The sequence below is a fragment of the Pleurodeles waltl genome, chromosome 11 (assembly GCF_031143425.1).
Source record: "Pleurodeles waltl isolate 20211129_DDA chromosome 11, aPleWal1.hap1.20221129, whole genome shotgun sequence".
Taxonomy (NCBI): domain Eukaryota; kingdom Metazoa; phylum Chordata; class Amphibia; order Caudata; family Salamandridae; genus Pleurodeles; species Pleurodeles waltl.
In genome coordinates, this window is record NC_090450.1 from 740,881,906 (window position 1) to 740,902,322 (window position 20,417).

At 47.7% G+C, this 20,417-nt stretch overlaps 1 protein-coding gene across 2 annotated transcripts in view; it reads right to left on the reverse strand.

Annotated features, from left to right (window-relative positions):
• The window catches only part of TCN2 (transcobalamin 2), a 112,206-nt gene that overhangs the window by 56,733 nt on the left and 35,056 nt on the right, over positions 1 to 20,417 (reverse strand). The gene's annotated exons all lie outside the window — the stretch shown is intronic.

Sequence of the window (20,417 nt, forward strand, 5' to 3'; positions counted from 1 at the left end):
TTTCTCATACCCTGAGGGTCCTTTAGCGAGGTCACTGGTTACCTTTGTAATGCTTTAATGCCGTTTTAAGAAATGTCACTGGAGATGTCATATGCCGAGGTCATCAGAAACCAACGAGTAATGATTTTCTTATTTATTGACCAAGTCATTTTCATTTTAGTTTGACCACCAACTGTAATATTACTTTTAACAAATGCATAATATATACCTAAATAGCAGCTATTGATCTCTGCTTCTTTGTCCGAGTCCATTTGCTATTCAACTTTGGACAGAAAAAATCTGGTGATAACTCCAATCCAATCATTAAGGTGAGGTTTTAATGTTTCTGGACAGTACTTTTGAAAGTCTTGTGATCTGCCAGACTGCAATTAATTAACTACTGATGGAGAGTGAGGAGGTGGGAAAGTGGTGCCCCCTACAAGCAAGTATACTAAATCATAACTATCTGGCTTAGGTGCAGCAAGACTAACAAATACAAATCCCATGTGCATCAGATGCAATAAAATGGTCAATTGCAAATAAAATGTATTTAAACAGAAAGCAGGGTCATGCTGTCTCGTTGGTAACCTATTTGTGGATGACAGAATAAGCAATTTGGGCACAGGTCACTGATAAAAAGACACTACACAGTAGAAACTGACAGATGTATCCAAGGAAGGGCAACCAATCACCAAACTGTGTAAGAGAATGCTGACCTTTGCTGGCACATGGACAGAACAAGACTACTCTGTAAACAAAAAGTAGCTCAGTAATTAAATAAGCAGAACTCGTGAGTTAGACTGCTTCGTGCAAATTATTTTTCCTCCTTCCAAATGAGTATTGTTACTGTTGAACTTTGTTTCAATTTACTTATCACAGGTCTTGGATTACAGGGAAATAGCTGAACTAGGATATTAACTTTCCCCCTTATGCACATTTCACATCTCTGAGGTTCCTTAAGATTGCCTAATGAAGCGTGGTCTGGCCACGAGTAAAGATGGCCGCTTGCTAAGAGAGCCCTGTGCGCCTGAGTGCACCCAGGAGGAGCTTGGGACCTGAGGAGCAGTGGGGGTGTCTTATAGCTATATGTCCACTTGGGCCAGATGGCGAGGGCCCCCCACGGCCAGCCTGGCCTGATCACTGCCACTGGCAGGAGCGGTGGATGTGACCGGTGAGGTTCTCAGTGCTGATCCTAGAATTTGGGGGCCTTGGATCCCACATTCTCACTCAACACCGGCCTGTCCAGGCCCAACTGCGCCCCGCATGCTGTTGCGGCTGGACAGCCCCTGTCATCTTTGCCCCCTGCTACTGGAGCCTACAGCGGGGGCTCTCCCCGATTTCCCTCAAGGGGGAAGGCCACCACATGAGAACCCGCCTGGACCTGCCAACTCTTCCAGCCCCAACAGCTGTTCTCACCCTAGAACCCAGGACGTACTGCCTTTGCTCCCCATTCAGGTGAGTGACCCTACCCCACCTCCTTTCACACCCCGATCCTTGATTGAAACCTGCGAGAGGACCACGCTTTCCCCACTCCAGGTATGGAAGGACCGGGGCCAGGACCAGGAACTTTGGCCTTTGTTTGCATAGCTCTGCCAGGGGACACACTAGTGCCATATGCTCCTCACAGTTTGGACAGCCACCACTTGCTGGACTCCATCACAGAGGGGCATCAGCCCCTCCTCCACTTCTGAGGTACCCTCTTCATCCATCTGACGTGACACTGCAGGCTTTCGGGACAGGGTGGCAGGAATCCAACACCTCCTTACAGCTGTGGAAGATCGGCCAACGCCCTACCGGCCAGAAACTAGGAACTGCTGCACCTTTGGAACAAGCTTATAGACCTGGAAGACAGAAGCCACAGGGACAATGTCCGCTTTTTCAGAATTCCAGAACAGGCCAATGGCACGTCAGGAACATCCTTAAAGGCTTTCTCCCTACCCTCACGGGCCTCACATTCTACCCTCTTCAGGAGTTTCAATGGGCACACAGAATGGGCCCCATATGCAAAGACTCAACGGAACGGGCACCCCACCATCAGAGCATGCTTCTTCCGGCATGAACAGGTGTGATAGCTCCTGACAGCAGCCCATGCCCATGGCCCATACACCTTCGAAGGGTATTAGATACGCATAGGCGCGGCCTTTCCCATAAAACCAATGACAAGAGGAAGGTGTTTGTTTGCCCCTTCGGTCCCAGTTGCACAAACTGGACATCAAGTTCGGATTATTTGAACCTGCCCGGATGTGGATTCCTAAAGACAGCTGCTTCAGAGACTTCCTTGATCTGGATGCACTACGTCTTTTCTTGGAAGGACCATCCAATGGACCATACCCCCCTGGACCAGTTAGCCTGGCCCCTTGTGCCCTGTGGATGTATCCTCTCCTCCTCCCACCTCCAACGGCCGCTATAACTCTGGTGGGAATCACAAATGAGGCAGTGTCCTGGAATGACCACCCAGATCCCAGGATGGCAGAGAAGTGGCTCTCAAGGCGAAGGCGGTCCTGACTACCAGGACCAGGGCCATGATAAATCCCACCATCCCCCCCACTTGGACCCCCTCCCCCCACCCTGGATCCCCACCTCCCCACCACGTAGGGTTGAGACTGGTCTTTCATCTTGGCCATAGATCCATTGACTAGCTGATGCAGATGGTGGCCCCTGGAATCCGCCAAGACGGGCGGATGAGTATATCTTTTGAACATGTTTACCTAGTGTCAACGATGTCTATACTGCTGGTCCTCATGTTGCTTATTCAGGGGTGGCTGCCGAACGCTGTCTTTGAGTTGAGATGATGTGCTACCATGCATGATTAAACATCTGAGTGCCTCTGTAAGGAAATAGGGTTTGTTAAACTGTGTTGTTTTTTTCCATTGGCAACTTACAATGCCAAACCTATTGTTGATTACTTACGAGTGACTGCCATATGTTTTGTTCTCAAATTGCATTAATGAATTTTGCTCTGTTCCTGAATGCCTCTTTAATGCTATGGGTCTCACCGCCCACGCTGTTTTGTTTCACTTTACCACACTGCACCGTTCTCTCAGCTAGTATATCCAATGTTGCATTGTTGTATTACTTAATGATGGCTAGTCTCATTCACGAACTGACTATGCAGCATCAACCGGCTTGCCCCCCGCCAGTACCTCACCGCATCCTCACAATACCCTCTCCTCACCCCTCCCTCCTTCATCCTTATCTCTCACCCACAGGGATGACTCAAGGAAAACAAACCCACCCGCGAGACCAACCTCCTTACCCCTCCCCCAGCTCCTCTATCATACTGGTTTTCTTCAGACCATCTCTGAGCTTGCCCCTCAGGGAGGCTCCTGGCACTCTGGTGGTGCAAGTTTGGACCCGTGCGCTCCTGACACGCTGGTGGCACAAGTTTAGACCCTGGCCCTCAGTGAGATTTCCCCTCAGTTTAACGCCGTTCTCTTGGTATTCTTCCTCTCCATCTCCTCTTACGTCTGAGTTCGTTTTCACAGTAGACACGCCCTCCTTCATCGCATCTGAAGGGCTCCCTATGCATCCTCCCTTTGTTTATTCTTCACCTTTCCTTCCTCCTCCTCCTCCTCACCTTTCTATCGCTTTTCTCCAATCTTCTCCCCTCGCCTCTTTTCCCCTTAGCCCCCTCCTGTGCCGCCTATCCCCCTCTGCTCTCTCCCTCCCTGCTCACTCCCTCCACCACCCTGATGGTTACTCCAGCTCTCCCAGTTTCCCCTACTTTGTGCGCCATATCCTGGAATGTTAATGGTGCACTATATACAATGGAAAGAAGGTGTTATCCTACCTCTAGTCTAAACATGTGGATGTGGCCCTATTGCAGGAAACCCACCTCTCCCATCCGGAGTCTGAGAAACTGCGTCAGCACTGGGTGGGACGAGCGCTGCACAGCAGCTGCCCAACGACGTCCTCAGAACGATCCAGACACTCCAGGAAGTGCAGTGTTGCAATCCTCTTGTGCAGATCCTTGCCTCTCACCGTCCTCAAGACCTGGTCTGACCCAGAAGGCCGATACATCATTGCCAAACTTAAACTGGCCTCAAACATCTTTTCTTTCTCCAACTTAACTGCCTTTTGACAGAGATCGGAGCATCCCATTACCTTATTGGTGGAGATTGTAATCTAAAGCGCGATAAGGTGCCCGTGGACGTTGGCAATAATGCAGGCAGAGTCCTCCTAGAAGATGTAATATTGGATCATGTCCTGGTGGACCACTGGCATCTTTCCTACCCGGAAGAACGTGAATACACCCTTCTGTCGTCGGTCCACTGCACTTGGTCCGACTGGATTATGTCCTGGTCTCCCACAGGTTAGTTGTCCTTGAACAGGAATCCCAGATCATGGAGGCTGCACTCACTGACCATTCTCTTGTCCCACTTACTCTGGACTTGGGACTCTCCTCACCGGGACAAAAACCATGGCATTTGAATATGTAGCGTTGTCACATGCCACCTCCCCACCTTTCCGAGAGCAAAGCCCAGCTACGTTCACACATTTCCACTTACCTAACTAATAATAAGGGATAGGTCTCCTCTCAGCAGGGCTTGTGGGCAGCTGCGAAGGTGGCTATTCGAAGGCAGCTCATGAGGAATGCTGCCCTCGCCAATGCCCGGAAACTGATCCAGCAGAAGGAACTGGAGGGCGAGATTGGTATTTGTCCCAGGTCGTTCCTTCAGAAAACACTCTGCACTCTCGCACACATCCTGTGGCCAGCAAAGGGCCTACAGGACGAAGCCTTTGCCCTTTCCCTAGACCCAGAAAAAGCACTTGCCAGGATTGAGTGGTGGGTACCTTTTCAAAATACTGCGATGTTTTGGACTGGGGTATGGATTCATTGATATGGTTTGCTGGCTTTACGACTCACCTACGGCCGCAGTTGAACTGTGGAGGCTTTCTTTTGGACCCATTCCCAATACGGAGAGGGACCCAAAAAGGTTGCCCACTGTCGCCGCTGCTGTTCGTCTTGGCCATGGAGCCCTTGGTGGCCTCAATCCGACACTTGCCACTCATATCCGGTGTCCCCATCCCAGGTGGCATGCCCATGATCTATCTACAGGGAGACAATGTACTGCTCACCCTCACAGACCTCCCACGCTTCTTCCTGACTCTGGGGGATATCCTCACAGACTTTACAGTTCTATCGAACTACAGAGTGAACTGGGGCAAAAGTGGGCATTGCCCCTCTCACGAATATGAAGAAGCACGGCTATTTCTGACTTTCCATTCCAATGGACACCTGCATGCCTCAAATAGCTTGAGTTCCATGACAACAGAGGCCTTGATCACATGATAGTGGAAAACCTTGACCAGTTGATAGTCCGCATGAAACTAGACTTCGTGAAATGGTCACGCCTGTGCCTCTCCCTGTGGGGAGAGTACAAGCAGTGTGAATGGTGAAGTTACTGCGGTATATGTACATCCTGGGCATGCTGCCCTTGTTGGTCCCTCTGCCCACACTCCGCTCTGTAATTAAATGCATATATTCTTTTGTCTGGGGGCTTCCCGACCACATCTGAGCAGCGCCAAACTCCTGGCCCAATGCTCTTTCGGTGGACTGGGCGTAGCCTCAGTGGAGCACTACGCTTTAGGCTTCCACCTCTCTCAGTTTGCCTATCTGGTCCCCGAGACACAGGACTCGTCACTGTGAGTATTAGCGGAATGCACCCTTCTGCGTGCCCCCAGGGGCTGAGCCCACTCTACGGTGATGGAGTATCCACGTTGCACCCTATCAATCCAATAGTGTGTACCATGTTGAAGTTATGGTGACGAGCCCTTTGCCCTTTGTGGTGGACCCACACCTCCATGAGCATGCACCGATCTGGGATAATGCCACCCTGCACATCGGACGAAAGTTGGTGGACTGGAAGTGGTGGCACTCAGTGTGCACAGATAGCCTTGGCCAGATTATAGATGGGGGTGCACTCAAGCCCTTAGCAACAATGCGCAAGGAGTTCGGCCTACCACCGCACCAGTCCTGGAGATATCTCCAGCTGCAGCACTGTTAGTCATTACATGGAGGCGAATCCTTGGCATCTTCAGCCCTCCCCTGTGGTTTCCTACCTTAGGGCATGGGGCCGCATCTGTGGGGTGAGGTTGGGTTTTTACAGCGTCTAGACTCCTCCGATATTCTTCCTACCTCTCCAGACTAATCTCCACGCTAAATATCTGGCCAGTTTACCGATGGATTATGAAGCAGAGGACTGGGCTGTTCTACTCGAGGCACTCGACTGGGGTGTGCGGGAGGCTCATATGAAATTTTGCCTCTTCAAAGCCCTACATGACTGGCACTGGACATCTGTGAAACTAAGGTCAGCGAGCTTATTACACCACGCAAATTGCTGGTGTTGCCCCATACCCACTGTGACCTTGTGCATATTATGTGTGATTGTGCCTCAATTCAGCCTTATTGGGACGCACTTGGAACGCACTATGTGAGACCTTACTGATTGCGAATCCTTGCTCCCGATGTCTGATCTTTATCATGACGTGGCGGAGTCTCCAGATCTCTTACGCCCACAGTCACACCTCTTGCATACGGCACTTGCCACAGGCAAGATCTGTATACTTCGACATTTACACAAACTACCCCTCTGGATACGCCCAATGGCCATATCCTGCAGCACCCAGTATCATTTCAGGCATAGACCTGCATTGACATACCTACTCCTCACTCCCGTAGCTGATACAATCCTTCCCTTACCCGTTGCCATCCTCTTCCCTCCCAGTTCCCCTCCATCCCCTTTTCTTTATCTCCCTTCTTCTCTGCCCTCCCCCTTTTCTATCCCTCTCTCTCCCCTCAGACGCCCACTCACGAATGCATAAATATGGATGTCCCTACAGGACTGCAGATTGCCTCCTCCCACCCCTGTACCAATGCCCCAGCATGTCTCTACATGCCCCAGCACAATCCATCCCCCAATTTAGTCTCTACACCTCAGGGGCCACACTCAGGGACTTTTGCATCAGCTCCAGTTATAATCTTAGTCTCATCCCTCGGTACTGTGCCTCTACTGCAACTAGGAATGTACACATTATGGAAAATTAATTGTTTTGTTACTGTCCTCCTGATGTTCTATGCTTCCCCCCCCCTCTCCCCCACACACACAAACACCGTTTTAATGTTATCCTCTTTGTTATTCTGCGTTGCTCCTCTCAATAAAAAAATTGACGGAAAAAAAAAGATTGCCCAACAGTCAACTCTGAAACAGGTCTCTTATTTTCATCTTTTAGACTGATTAGGAGCTTCTGTTATTACACAGCCAAAAATTGAGAATTGAGTATTGCTTGGGGTACAATCTGAGCTCCTAGTTACTGACAATCAGAACATTGTTGTGTACATTAACATTGTGAGTGAAGCTCCATTAGAGGCTACGGTGCCGGTGCAAGGCCCTGAGCTGCAGGAATGTTTGTATGAAATCCAGATTATTATTCTCAGGTCCGGATATAGGCATTCAACTTCATGTTCTTGTCAAAACGTTTTTCCTCATACTGTGGATTTTCTCTGAAAATGTTCTCCCGGTGTGGAACTATTGTTGTTTTGAATTATGTATTTCTTTAGTTCTTGAAATAATCTGTTGTAATTTTGTAACACTGCCCTCTTCATATTGTTTACGTTTCTTCTTTTAGATTGACTATGTCATTTTACGAAGCACAATATAATTCAAACAAGACATTGCTGGATTTGTACACAGACTTGCTAAATTTACATTGTTTTTTTTCAAATCCAATTAGAAATATGTAGTGATAGTCTTTAAGCCACATTGGTGAATGTAGACGTTTGCTGGCAAGAAGGTACTTATTACCACGGTACATAGGAAGCTGACTTAGGATATAAATTAATAGGCAAACAATAGGGCAGAAAAGGCAATAACACTAACATAGGAGCTCCACCAACTCCTATTGAAACTTCTACACAGATTATAAATTACTTCGGTATGTTGCTAAACATGAATGCTACAATCTCGGAGCGTTGCGTAGGGTGCAGCGGGGGTTAAGACCAGGTTTCCACACATGGTGTGGCAATTCTCTATAATACTAAGCACTGGATCGAGGTCTGACAACCATACAATACTAGACAGAAAGAACCACTGCACAAACTTTCCAGGTATGTTTATTTTGAACAGTACCAAGAAAATGTTAAACATGATGGTAAATTTGTGAACTTGGCTCTAACACTGACCAAGAGAAGGCTGTCCACTGAAATGAAATCATGGATCATCACATGAGGTGTGGATAAAAGAGGTGCTGAATCGGCATCTAAAGGTAATGTGATAGAGTAGCACATCAAATAATGATGCAAAGCAGTCTTCTGCGAGGAGTACAATACTATAAAGTCTGACAAATCATAGGCTGCAAGCCACCTTGAAACTTACCACACAGGAGAGAAGGTGCGTCATGTCATAGGACAAACCAAGGAAGTACGAGAAAAAAGCAAACATGGAAGAGATGACAGACAGGACAATGGAAAATACCCTGTAATATACATAAAACTGCATTTCCCAAAACAGAGGTGCAGCCCCTGCCACTGGAGGACTAACACACTCGGAGTCACTTTCGGATCAATAGTGGCAACTGGGTATTTAGACTCAACTAACACTGAGCTCCCTGGCCTAACAACAACCGTTGCTGTGACTGCATACTAATGGCATTAGTTTGCACCCTGCTTAACTCGTTCTTTTCCTTTGTTGCTTTTCCCTTCTTTGGTTCTCCACTTTCATCCCAATTATTTACCTTTTGTTTTTTTGTTATCTGCCTCAATACCATATGTTAGTTTGATTTCCCTGTCCAAGCTTCACTCCCTCCCGGTGCCGCAGTAGTCTCCATCTTCAGCTCATTAGATGATTTTGTGGTGTGCAAGGTGGCTAGTTTCAACATGCCATCTGCTGACGCCAGATTAGTCCTGCACTGATTTACTTCCATATCTTAAATCCTACTAGTTGAGTAACTACTTAACAATTTCTGTTCTCTCACACTTAGCTGGAGATCTAAGCTTGACAGTTTAAACCGTCCTAGGGAAGCGGTGCCACTGTTACCTCTGTTTTTTTGGTTTGTCTTACTTCCTCTTTGTTACACTTATTCCGGACTAAACATTAGTTCAGGTCCAATGACATCAAATGGTTGTCATCGGGTCTGACCCTTGCTGTGTCCCCGACACCCCAGCCCCGTGTCCAGAGAAACCAACTAGCCAGAGAGGATCCCCAGGCGACTCCAACTACGTGTCCACCTTGGGCTGACCGCTCTACACCCCACAACGGCACCTACAGAGGGAATCCCAAGGAAACCCCCTGACCACGATTGCCCGGGACGAAGATATCCGTAGCCTGGAGAAGCACTGAACCCGCAGCCCCCAGACCCGAGAGAAACCAACCACCGGTGCAGCAACGACCAGCAGGCAGCCCTCACCCTTGCCCAGTCAGTGGGTTGCCCGAGAGGCCCCCCTGTGCCCTGCCTGCAGCGCCTAAGTGACCCCTGGGTCCCTCCATAGAGTTCTATTGAGAACCTGACGCCCTGTTTGCACACTGCACCCGGCCACAGGGCCGGCTTTAGGACTGGTGGTGTCGTGTGCGACAGTTTATTGTGGCACCCCCAAACCCATGACCTCCTCCTCGGTTTCACTCACTACCCCTCATCGCTCCATAGCTCCCCTTTCACATACATTCTTGTGTTTTAAAGCACTTGTAAAGGCTGGTTTTACTAATCCACTCAGCTAGCCACATAAAATATAGGAGCATATTTAAGAGCTCCTAGCTCCATTCCTATGCCACATTAGCGTAATTTTTTAAGCTAATGTGGTGTTAGAAGGCCAAAAAACGGCGTGCCATATTTACAAAGAGGCGCAATGCATGCATTGCACCACTTTGTATCCCTTTGCACTACGTTATGCCTGCACCAGGCATATTGTATGCAAAGGCGGCATTCCCCCGTTAAGGAGGGCCAAGAAAATGGCGCAAAGAAATCTGACAGATTTCCTTGCGATGTTTTTTTCTGGCACTTTTAACGCCTGCTCAGAGCAGGCGTTAAAAGGAGGCGTCTGTTGTTTACAATGGGCCTCTAGGTGCTTTGCAGGATTAGCATCAACATTTTTTACTCTAATCCTGCAAAGCGCCGGACTAGCGTAAAAAAGTCTGACACTAGTCCCCTAACTACTGCCATGTTACGCCATATTTTAAACACAGCACACACATGATGCCGTTAGGGAAGCGCTAAGGGGCGCAAGAAAAGTGGTGCAGCACTGTCTGCAGCACCACTTTTTTCAAATATGCCCTATAGGGCCATTTTTAAGAGCCCCTAGTGCCATTCTAATGGCACATTAGTGTAATTTTTTTTTAGGCTAATGTGGCATTAGAAGGCCAAAAACGCAGCGCCATACTTATAAAGTGGCACAATACATGCATTGCGCCACTTTGTAACCTTTTGCACTACATTATGCCTGTGCCAGACATAATGTATGCAAAGGGGGCATCCCCTGGTTAGGGGGCCAAAAAATGGCAAAAGGAAATCTTACAGATTTCTTTGCACCATTTTTTTCCAGCACTTTTAATGCCTGCTCACAGCAGTCATTAAAAGGAGGCTTCCATTGGTTACAATGGGCCTCTGGGTGTTTTGCAGGATTAGCGTCAATATTTTTGATGCTAATCCTGCAAAGCGCCGGACTAGCACATAAAATTCTGAAGCTAGCCCCCAAACTACTGCCATGGTGCGCCGTATTTTAAATATGATGCACACATAGTGGCGCTGGGGGGGGGAGGAATGCTAAAGGGTGCAAGAAAAGTGGTGCAGCACTGTGTGCAGCACCACTTTTTCCAAGCATGCCCCCCAGGGCAGTGCTTAATTTGTAAATAGAGAGGTGCTGGTGCCCAAAGCGCTCCTCTTAAACATGGAGCTGCTGCAATTAAATGTGTGAACACGGAATACAGAGACAGCATAATCCAGAAGCCATCTCGGGCCTCTTCATTCCATTTACAGGCACTCCCTGCACCTTTAACTCACTCTTGCGGATTTCTGCTTTTTCCTATTGTGACGCTTTTTTATTTTTCTCTTCTTCAGTCTTTCCCGTATGTGTCTTTTTCTCGCAATAAATACTTGAGGCACAAAAAATAAGCGGCGGCCCTCAAAAATAAGTGCTGGTGCTCTGCACCGGAAACAACAAGCACAAATTAGGCACTGCCATAGGGGTATATTTAAGAGCCCCTAGTGTCACTCTAACACCACATTAGTGTCACTTTTTTACACTAATGGGGCATTAAAAGGCCAAAAACGCTGCACCATATATACAAAGAGGCGCAATGCATGCATTGCTCCACTTTGTAACCCTTTCCGCTACATTATTCCTGCGCCAGGCATAAAGTATTTAAAGGTGGCCTCCTCCCGTTAGGGGGGTCAAAAAAATGATGCAAAGAAATCTGTTAGATTTCTTTGCGTCATTTGTTTTCTGCACTTTTAACGCATGCTCAGAGTAGGCATTAAAAGGAGGCATTCATTGGTTACAATGGGCCTGTGGGTTCTTTGCAAGATTAGCGTAACAATTGACACAAATCCTGCAAAGCGTCGGACTAGAGTAAAAAATTCTGATGCTAGTCCCCTAACTACAGCCATGGCGCACGGTATTTTAAATATGACGCACACATGGTGGCATTAGGGGGGCGCCAAGGGGTGCAAGAAAAGTGGCGCTGCACTGTGTTTCTTAAATATGCCCCATAGTTCAGTTTTTTGCAGCAGGCATATTAACCGTCTATGCTACTTTATGTTGAGTCAAAGCAGCCACTAAGCTAAACTCCCATCTCTCTCTCTCTAGCAGGAACATTAATCACAAGAGGTATCTTGGCATGTTAATTGTTTCTTGAAGGCTGGATGCACAAGGAACTTTTCAGCAAGTGCTTTTAAATCGCAGGTTTCGAAAGTTATTGATAAACACCGTGCCCCCCTGAAATCGGCGCCCGGTGCGGTCGCACTGCTCGCACCGCCCAAAAGCCGGCCCTGTCCAGCCGCCCGGCGCCGCTGAGGGGGTGGTTTTTGCCCCTCCAGTACTCCTCCAAACCCCCCGGTCTGCCCCCGACAATGTGGGTACTTACCTGCAAGCAGACCGAAACCGGAGTACCCCCTATCTCCATAGGGGCACACATTATTTGGGCTCCTGTTTGACCTCTGCACCTAACCGGTCCTGTGCTGCTGGTTCTTGGGGTTATCTTGAACCCCCAATGGTGGGCTACCTATACCCTGGAGATTACTTACCTCAAAAACTGTACTTTACTTACCTCCCCCAGGAACTGTTGAAAATTGCAGTGTCCGCTTTTAAAATAGCTTTTTGCCATTCCATTTTAAAGAAAACTGTGTACATTGTTGATTCCATTCAAAGTTTGAAGTATTACTGTGCAAAGTACCTTTCATTTAATGTACTTACCTGCTAAATTAATCTTGTGGTTCTAGAAATAAATTAGCACAATAATATTTTGATATATAAAAACCTATTGGTCTGGAGTTAAGTCATTGAGTGTGTGTTTTCACTTATTGCTTGTGTGTGTACAACAAATGCTTAACACTACCCTCTGATAAGCCTAAGTGCTCGACCACACTACCACAAATAGAGCACTAGTATTATCGATTATTGCCTCTGCCAAGCCTCTTGGGGAACCCTTGGACTCTGTGCACACTATATCTCATTTTCATATAGTATATATACAGAGCCAGCTTCCTACACTCCTCTCCTCCAATGGAGAGCTTTCCCATTTGTTGAGGTGCGGGGCAGTCCTCCAGGGGCTTGGGAAGGTTGTCCACCTCTTTGCAAAGTCAATCCCAGTGATTGTCGAAGTGCAAGAAGCATGGCAGGGTTTGGCACCAATCTTTGGTGCAGGTCTTCAGTTCTCACTCTCTTGGTCCTTCTTCTTGCTTCCTCAGTTCCCAGTAGTCAAAGTCTTGATCTGCTTTCCTGGTATCAGGGGGTCATCTAAATACAAACTTTAGGGTGTTAAGGGGAGTGTACAGTAGTAGTCAACGGACTACTTAACCCTGGGATCATGATACCACCTATTTAACCCTTTCCCAGAGTTTCTAATTTCACCACACACAAGATGGGGGAATTCTTCCTTTTGTTTTCACTTCAGGTAGCCCACCCTAGGAGAGTGACTAGCCTGAGAGTGTAACACACTTCCTGGTGCCAAATGGACCTCTGGGTGGGGGCATTCTTCAGCTATGGAGGAAGTCGGGATTACATATCAAAGGCGGCAGGCCTCTGGCCTGGATATGCTAGTTCACTAGCCTTCCTGCTGGAGGAGTTGTTAACACCTCCTGCCAGAGCAGACATTGTTCCTGGCCTCCTGAGAGTGTGGGCTCTCATCGGCAAGGGGTTTGAAATGCATCTGTCGTGGCAGGCTGGATGAGGCAGCACACTAGAGAACTAGTAAGGTTTTAGGGGGTACCTCTAAAGTGCCCTCTGGGTACATGTCATAATAAATCAAGTAGTGGCATCAGTACAGATTTATTATGACAAGGTGTTTGATATAAAAAGCCATAGGTTTCAGTGAAGCCATTATGTAGCAGGGTACGTTTCGACCAGTGCCCAGTACATACCTTAAGATGGCTTCCCTGCTCACCTGTAATATCCAGCAATGGTACTAGACATGACGGGCATATCTGCTCATGCAGATATGTCCTCACATGTGCTATAATATACACTGCCTTAGAGGAGAGAGCACAAATATTGTAATACTTGTAAGCAGTGGTAAAGTGCGCAGAGTCCTAAAGGCTAACCAAAATGTGTTCAGAAAACAGGAGGGTTAAGGCAAAAACTTTGGGGATGACCCTGCAGAGAGGACAAAGTTCCACTCTGGATCAAACGAATGAGGCTGTAGCTGACTCTGGGGATGGAACTATGGTGATGACCCAGGTGGTGAGCACTGTTGAATAAGGTTCTAGGATCCCCATAGCACTGATCTAGCCTGGACACATGCTGGGTGTGTACACTAATGCATTGTTCAGAGTTTCACCGAAGCACACACCACGTTTAGTTTCTAGGATACCTCAGATTTGCACACAACCTCAAATTTCTAGTCACCAATTCCATGAGAAAACCCCTTGGGTGGGTTGAGTGTATCAGAGACCCTCAGCTTGCAGATGGCACTTCATAAATCAAAGGCTGGGGAAGATGACAAGGCCTGAAAGCTTGAGAGGGAGAAGCGAAGACTCACTTGCCTGGGAACAAGAGGAGAGGATGCAGGAGGCACAGGGGCAATGGGCCCGGGAGGAGAAACAGAAGGAAAAGGAAAGAGAGCTTCAAAGGAGAGAGAGAAAATCTCATAATGGCAGCAATGACAACTCCATCTGTGATAAGTAAGTCCACATCCAGTTCAGGCCAAGGTTCCAAAAGATCTGGTGCATGTGTATGTGGAAGGTCAAGATATTTATGAATGGTTTGTGAACTTTGAAGTTGCTTGGAAGGCCCAGGTCTTAACGGGATGAATGCCACTGGAAGGGAGAACAGCCATTGGGAGAATGCCTTTGGTACCAGATGGTCCCTGAGAAAATAAAGGAAGCTCTGATTAGGTGGTTTGGGCTGAATTCAGCTTGATACCTGCACAGATTCTGTGATGCAAGAAAGCAGATGGTGTTCTATTTGAAACTTGGATTCATGGAGTATTGTATGATTAGACAAGTGGGTAAGAGGGCTGGAAGCCAAGGACTTTCAGTCCCTTAAACAGATGATGGTGACAGAGCGACTCAAAGAGGAGTGCTCCACCCCACGTAAGCAATACCGGTTTGATTTGACAGAGAGGGATCCAGAGACATTTCCAGCAGTGCCTTACTAGTGGTTAACTAACAGGGCTGACAAATGACTAGAGCAGCATGGATCTAAGCCAAAGAAGGAGAAGAAATCTCCACAGACTGGCTCTAAACTGGAGGGTAAGAGCCAAGGTGATTCTCGTAGAACTGGAGTAGATCCAAGGAAGCTTGGAAATTATGATGGTGTGTCCGGGAAAGAACATCAAGAGAAGGGAGGGCAGGAAATCCTTCCAAGTCCAAAGTGGTGACTTGCTTCATGTGCCACAATGGTGGGCACTTTAAGAGAAACTGTCAAGCAAAAGAACCTGACCCAGCAGCACCCATGTTAGCAAGCATGTTAAATGTGGGTGAAAGTACCGAGAGGGACTGGTTGCAGTCAACCTTGTAGCTATGGACATTAGGGAGCGGGACCTCGATGCTCTAAAGCACATGAATCCTAATACAATAGGATTTGAGCAGGTAGTATCAATGGGAAGAAAGTGTTTGCCCTAAAGGACACTGGGGCCTTCGGCACCGTAGTTGAGAGGAAGTACCTTAATCCTGAGGAGCTACTCCCTGGAACCAAGGATACAGAATTGCTAGCCTGTGGAGAGGGCATGGAGTATTCGCTTGCAAGAGTTGAGACTGGGCTCAATGGCAAGGTGGCCATGACTGATGTCGGGGTAAGGGAAAAACAAGGAGCTCGATGTGTCTTAAGCAATGATTTGATTATCCCTGGCTTGGTGCAAGGACCAGAAGGAAGCATTTATGGCTGGGAAAACTTCAGCTGTTTTGAGCAGTGGATAGGCCACATGTCAGTCTCAGAGTGAAGTTGGGATCATGTCTAATTTGCAGGGATCAGGACAAGGTAGTTTGCAGGAAAGGGCAGATGCCAGGAAGGCAGTGGCTGTGGAGGTCATTGCTTCTTGTCCAGATGGAGCAAAAGATTAGACTCCCGAAGAGGACCAGTTGCTGGAGTCTGGGTCTCTTCCAGAGCTGCAGGGTTTGTTAGATGCTAGAGGACCTACCTGGGAAGATTTCTGCAAGGCACAGGAAGAGTGGGACTTCAGGAAGAAGCCTAGGATCAGGACTGAAAAGGGGTGGTCACTAAACGTTATGTTGCCTGGGAGGATGTCTACTTATAGTGAACCTGTAAATCCTGTGCCAGGTACGAGCAAACGGCTAGTGGTTCCATTAGTGAAAGGAACTTCCTGTTGTCACTGGTCCATGCAGTGCCCTTAGCAGAACACTTAGAGATCGGAAAAGCCCAAGATTGTTTGAACCATCTGTTTTACTGGCCAGGGATGTACAAAGGGGGTTCTGTAAAACAGGATCCTACTTACTAGATGAGTAGTAAGAAAGGAGAAAAGATTAATGCACCATTAGTGGCTCTGCCAGTTGTATGTGTTCCATTTGAACTGCATACGACCTGCCCTCACAGTTAGGCAACAAATATGTTGGTTGTGGTGGTTCATGCCACCAGGAACTCTAAAGCTGTACACCTGGGGAACATGACAGCAAAAGCAGTAATGAGAGCCCTCCAAGGGATATTTTTAGCATCAGATTTCCAAGGATGGTAATTTTTTTACCAGGGAACCAACTTCATCTCTGCTTACATGAGAGAGATATGGGAGCAAGTGGTGTGACATACCGCTTCTTCACTGCATCCATCCACAAACCAGTGGTTTGATGGAGTGGTTTAACAAAACACTGAATAGCATGATGGGAACTCTGTCAGAGAATCTCAAGAGGAAGTGGGGTCTTCTCCTACCATGCCTTGTTTGCCTACCAAGAGAATCTGCAGAAGAGAGTAGAATTCAGTCCCTTTGAACTTCTGTAAGGAAACCCGGTGCAGGTTCCACTATCCTTGGTAAGAGAATAAGAGAAAGGTGGAACAGAACTTCAGAGTCTCCACAGAAGGATGTGGTGGAGTATGTGATTGGTCACAGGAAGATGATGGTACAATATTCAAATCAAGTAAAGGGAAACCTTCAGGCTAGCCATGCGCTGATGAAGGAATGGTACGACCAGAAAGTTATGCTACTTGGGTATCAGGATGACCAGAAGGTGTTGGTGCTAAATCCTATTTGTCACAGGACCTTGGAGGACAGATGGTGGGGGCCATTCACGATAGTCCAGAAAGTGACTGGAGTAAACTACTTGGTAGACACAGCTGCCACAAGTAAACCCAAGAGGGTGTTCCATGTGAACAGGCTGAAACTTTACCTCCAGAAAACTACCCATTGAATACCATGGCTAGGCACAGGAAGTTGAGAAAGACAGTGAGCCTTTTCCCGACTTGCTATGTAGTGGCATAAAGGAAGGCACTGTGGAAGGGGTTCAGTCAGCAATCGAGTGAAACTTAAGCAACAGAGAGGGTGTAGTGAGGTGTTGGGACAGTTTGCCAACCACTTCTCACTGACTCCAAGGTCGACACCTGTTTGCGTGCATGACAGACATGGGTGACAGTCTGCCAGTAAAGGGCAAAATGTACAGAATGTTTGATCGGGTTCAGGGATGCATTAAGGCAGAGGTTGCCAAAATGTTGGACCTGGGAGTCAATAAAAGATCTTGTAGTCCTTGGTCTAGTCCTGTGACTCTAGTACCAAAGCAAGGTACTACTGATTTGTAGTTCTGTGTGGACTAATGATCCCTCAATAAGGTAACCAAAACTGATTCCCATCCAATTCCCCAGAGCGGATGAGCTTGTGGATCGGTGAGGTGCTGCAAAGCACTTGAGCACCTTAGTTCTGACCAATAGCTACTGGCAGAGTGCCTTGGCACCAGATGCTGAGAAGAAGACTGCATTTTCTATGCCAGGGGGACTATATCAGTTTAAGGCGGTGCCCTTTGGGTTGAAGAATGCTCTGCCACTTTTCAGCACCTGGTGAACTATGTTCTCGCAGGGTTGGGAGAGTTGGCCTATTTGGATAGCATTGCAGTGTTCTGCAATTCATGGAAGCAACACCTGGGGCATCTAGAACAGTTGTTAGCTAGGCTACACAAGATGAAACTAACCACCAAAGCAACTGTCAGGTGGAGCAGTACTCTGTAGCCTACCTTGGGCATGAGGTGGGATATGGGAAGATTCACCTACTGGATGCCAAAATTCAGTCTGTGATGGAGTGAGAGGTGTCTACTACCCAGACTGAAGTAAGGGCATTTTAGGGTATAACAGGAATTTTGTGGCCATCTAAGGAAATATAGTTGCCCCACTGACTGCTTTGGCATCTATAAAGTAGCCCAGGAAAGTAATACGGACTGCAGAGTGTCAAACATAATTTGAGAAATTGAAGAAGGCTATATGCACTGTAGCGGTACTAAAAGCACTTGACTGCAAATCAGCCTTTTATTGTACAAACGGATGCCTTTCACAAAGGAGTGGTAGCAGTGGGAGCTCAGCTCAATGACAAAGGAAGAGAGAATCTGGTAGCGTTTATTAGTAGGAGACTGCTACACAGACAAAAGAACTGGACAGCTATTTAGAAGGAATGATTTACCATAGTGCGGGCCTTGCTTAAGGTCAACCCCTGTTTGTTTGGCACTAAGTTTGTGGTGCAAACAGATCTGATCGATAAGGAACATCTATTGGGACAGAAAGGTCCTCTGCAAGGTAAGATACGTGTACCCCAACCTTAAGTGCCCAACTGTACGGTGAGAAATCCCCTAATGCTGATTTCTGTCATAGGAGAACACGGATCATGTGTATGTGCCATCACATAGGCCTGATCTTGTTGGACCAGGAGTGGTGCCCAAAGCACTACCCTAATAGTGGTGGAAAGCTACTGCCTTCACTAAGAGTTAAGCAGCAGTGGTGGCAGCACACGGTGTAGTGATCAGTAGCATTTAACAGGCCCTTTTTACCTTGTATCACCGGAGTGAGGCCTATGAGTTTCATTCATCTTTTTAAACATGCCACTGCTCTGTGCTTAACTCACCCTTAGCCTACATCAAGTAGATGGGGAGTGCTGCCAGGGCAGGAATAGTGGATCTGCGCTGGTTGTATGTGCGCCTGGCAAAGGCACAGTACAGGGATAGAACTATAGTGTGCCGTACAGGTGTGGCTAGTGCATGTGCTTGGTGTATGTGTACTTGCGTGAAGTACAATATATGAAGGGTGAAATGCTGTGCAGCATGCACAAGGCAAGTGTGTGTGCAGGCTCTGTGTTTGCAAAAAGCAAACAGTGGTATAAAACAGAAAGCTATAATGCTGAGCAGTGTGTGCAGAGTGTGTGTACTGAAGGCATGGGTGTCTATAGTGGTACAATTCATGGAGGTAACAATGCTGGGGAGTAAGTGTGCTATGAATGTACAATGAGTGCCAGTTAGCCTGCAATGTCATATTACATGGAGGACCTTGGGTTCCTTTTTGGGAAGCCCAGTCCTGCCTGATGAAGACCTGAGGAGTAGAAGAATCCCATAGACAGAGATTTGTGTATTGCTGCATTCCTGTGAGCTGGGTGTGACACACTAGAGGAAGGGCGCGACAGACTCCTGTTAGTCTTCAAAAGGTTGCTCTTTGATTCAGTGATAGATAACAAAGAAGGGGCCTGGACACATCTTAGGAAGGAAATGCAGCTGATAAGGGTATCATGAAGAGTAGGGCTGGGAGCTCAGGATTAACCTTTTGATTCACATATCACTGTGGCTGACATCCAGGCTTGAACTCTGGTGACTCCCATGAATTATGTTGTGGGCCAGTAAGCTTAAGAGTCAAGCCTGCTGTCACAGACATACTTTCAAGGAGAAGGAAGAAAAAGAGATGTGTCCACCTCAAAAGAAGGAGAACCCCAACATAAAACTTCAAAGACTCGGACCCTTGATTACATTTTTGGGTCTGGAAATGGACAATAAGAATGGGAGGTCAAATGGCAGGGTGAGGAGGGGAAGCTCTGCAAGACTTCTGCCTCTGACCAGGACTGGGGCCAAATGCCTGCTGGTCTCACTGCTGGGTAAGAGACATCATGATCACCAGCCCTGGAGCACCCACACCTTCCTGCTTGCCAAGATCAGAGTGCATTGTGATGAAGAGGAGAGCATTGGAGGAAGTGAGGTGAAGTAGCGAACCCTATGATTGGACTCACTGAGCAAGGTGTGAAGGAGCAACATTTTCAGGATAGGGCCGCCGCAGTCTAAGCCATGAGTAAAGTGCAGCAAACCCCATATGCCAGGAGGAGCTGCTGGTACCAACACTGCAGAGGGATTTGAGCCACCGCTCGAGGGATATACAGAGGCTACACTCTGAGTTAGACTCGCACTACGAGGAAACTGCACCTGACTGATTGGTGTGGATTGTTGAGGATGCCAAGGATGATGTCACACCCTCACCAAGCTCCAGACCATCCCTGAAGAAGGATTTCCTCCAACAGGTGGGTAAAACCAAACCTACTGTATCCTCAAGAACAGAGAGCTGCTCCAATGACTGAGAAGACCTCTGGCAGCATGCTCAAGAGAAAGAGAGCCTGCGCTGCTGGGTGCTGCTGCATGGGTCGCAAGCAGACAGACTTCTCCACATAGAGCAGGGCAGGACTTGCAGGTGCTCACGCAGACGACACCCGATGTACTGCTGTACTCTTTCGAGTCGAGACAGTGGATAGGTAGGGAACTGGGCTCGTTGGGCCCTGTGGGACTTGCTGCTAATGGTGCTGGGGCACCACAGACACTTTTGACTAAATTCTGAA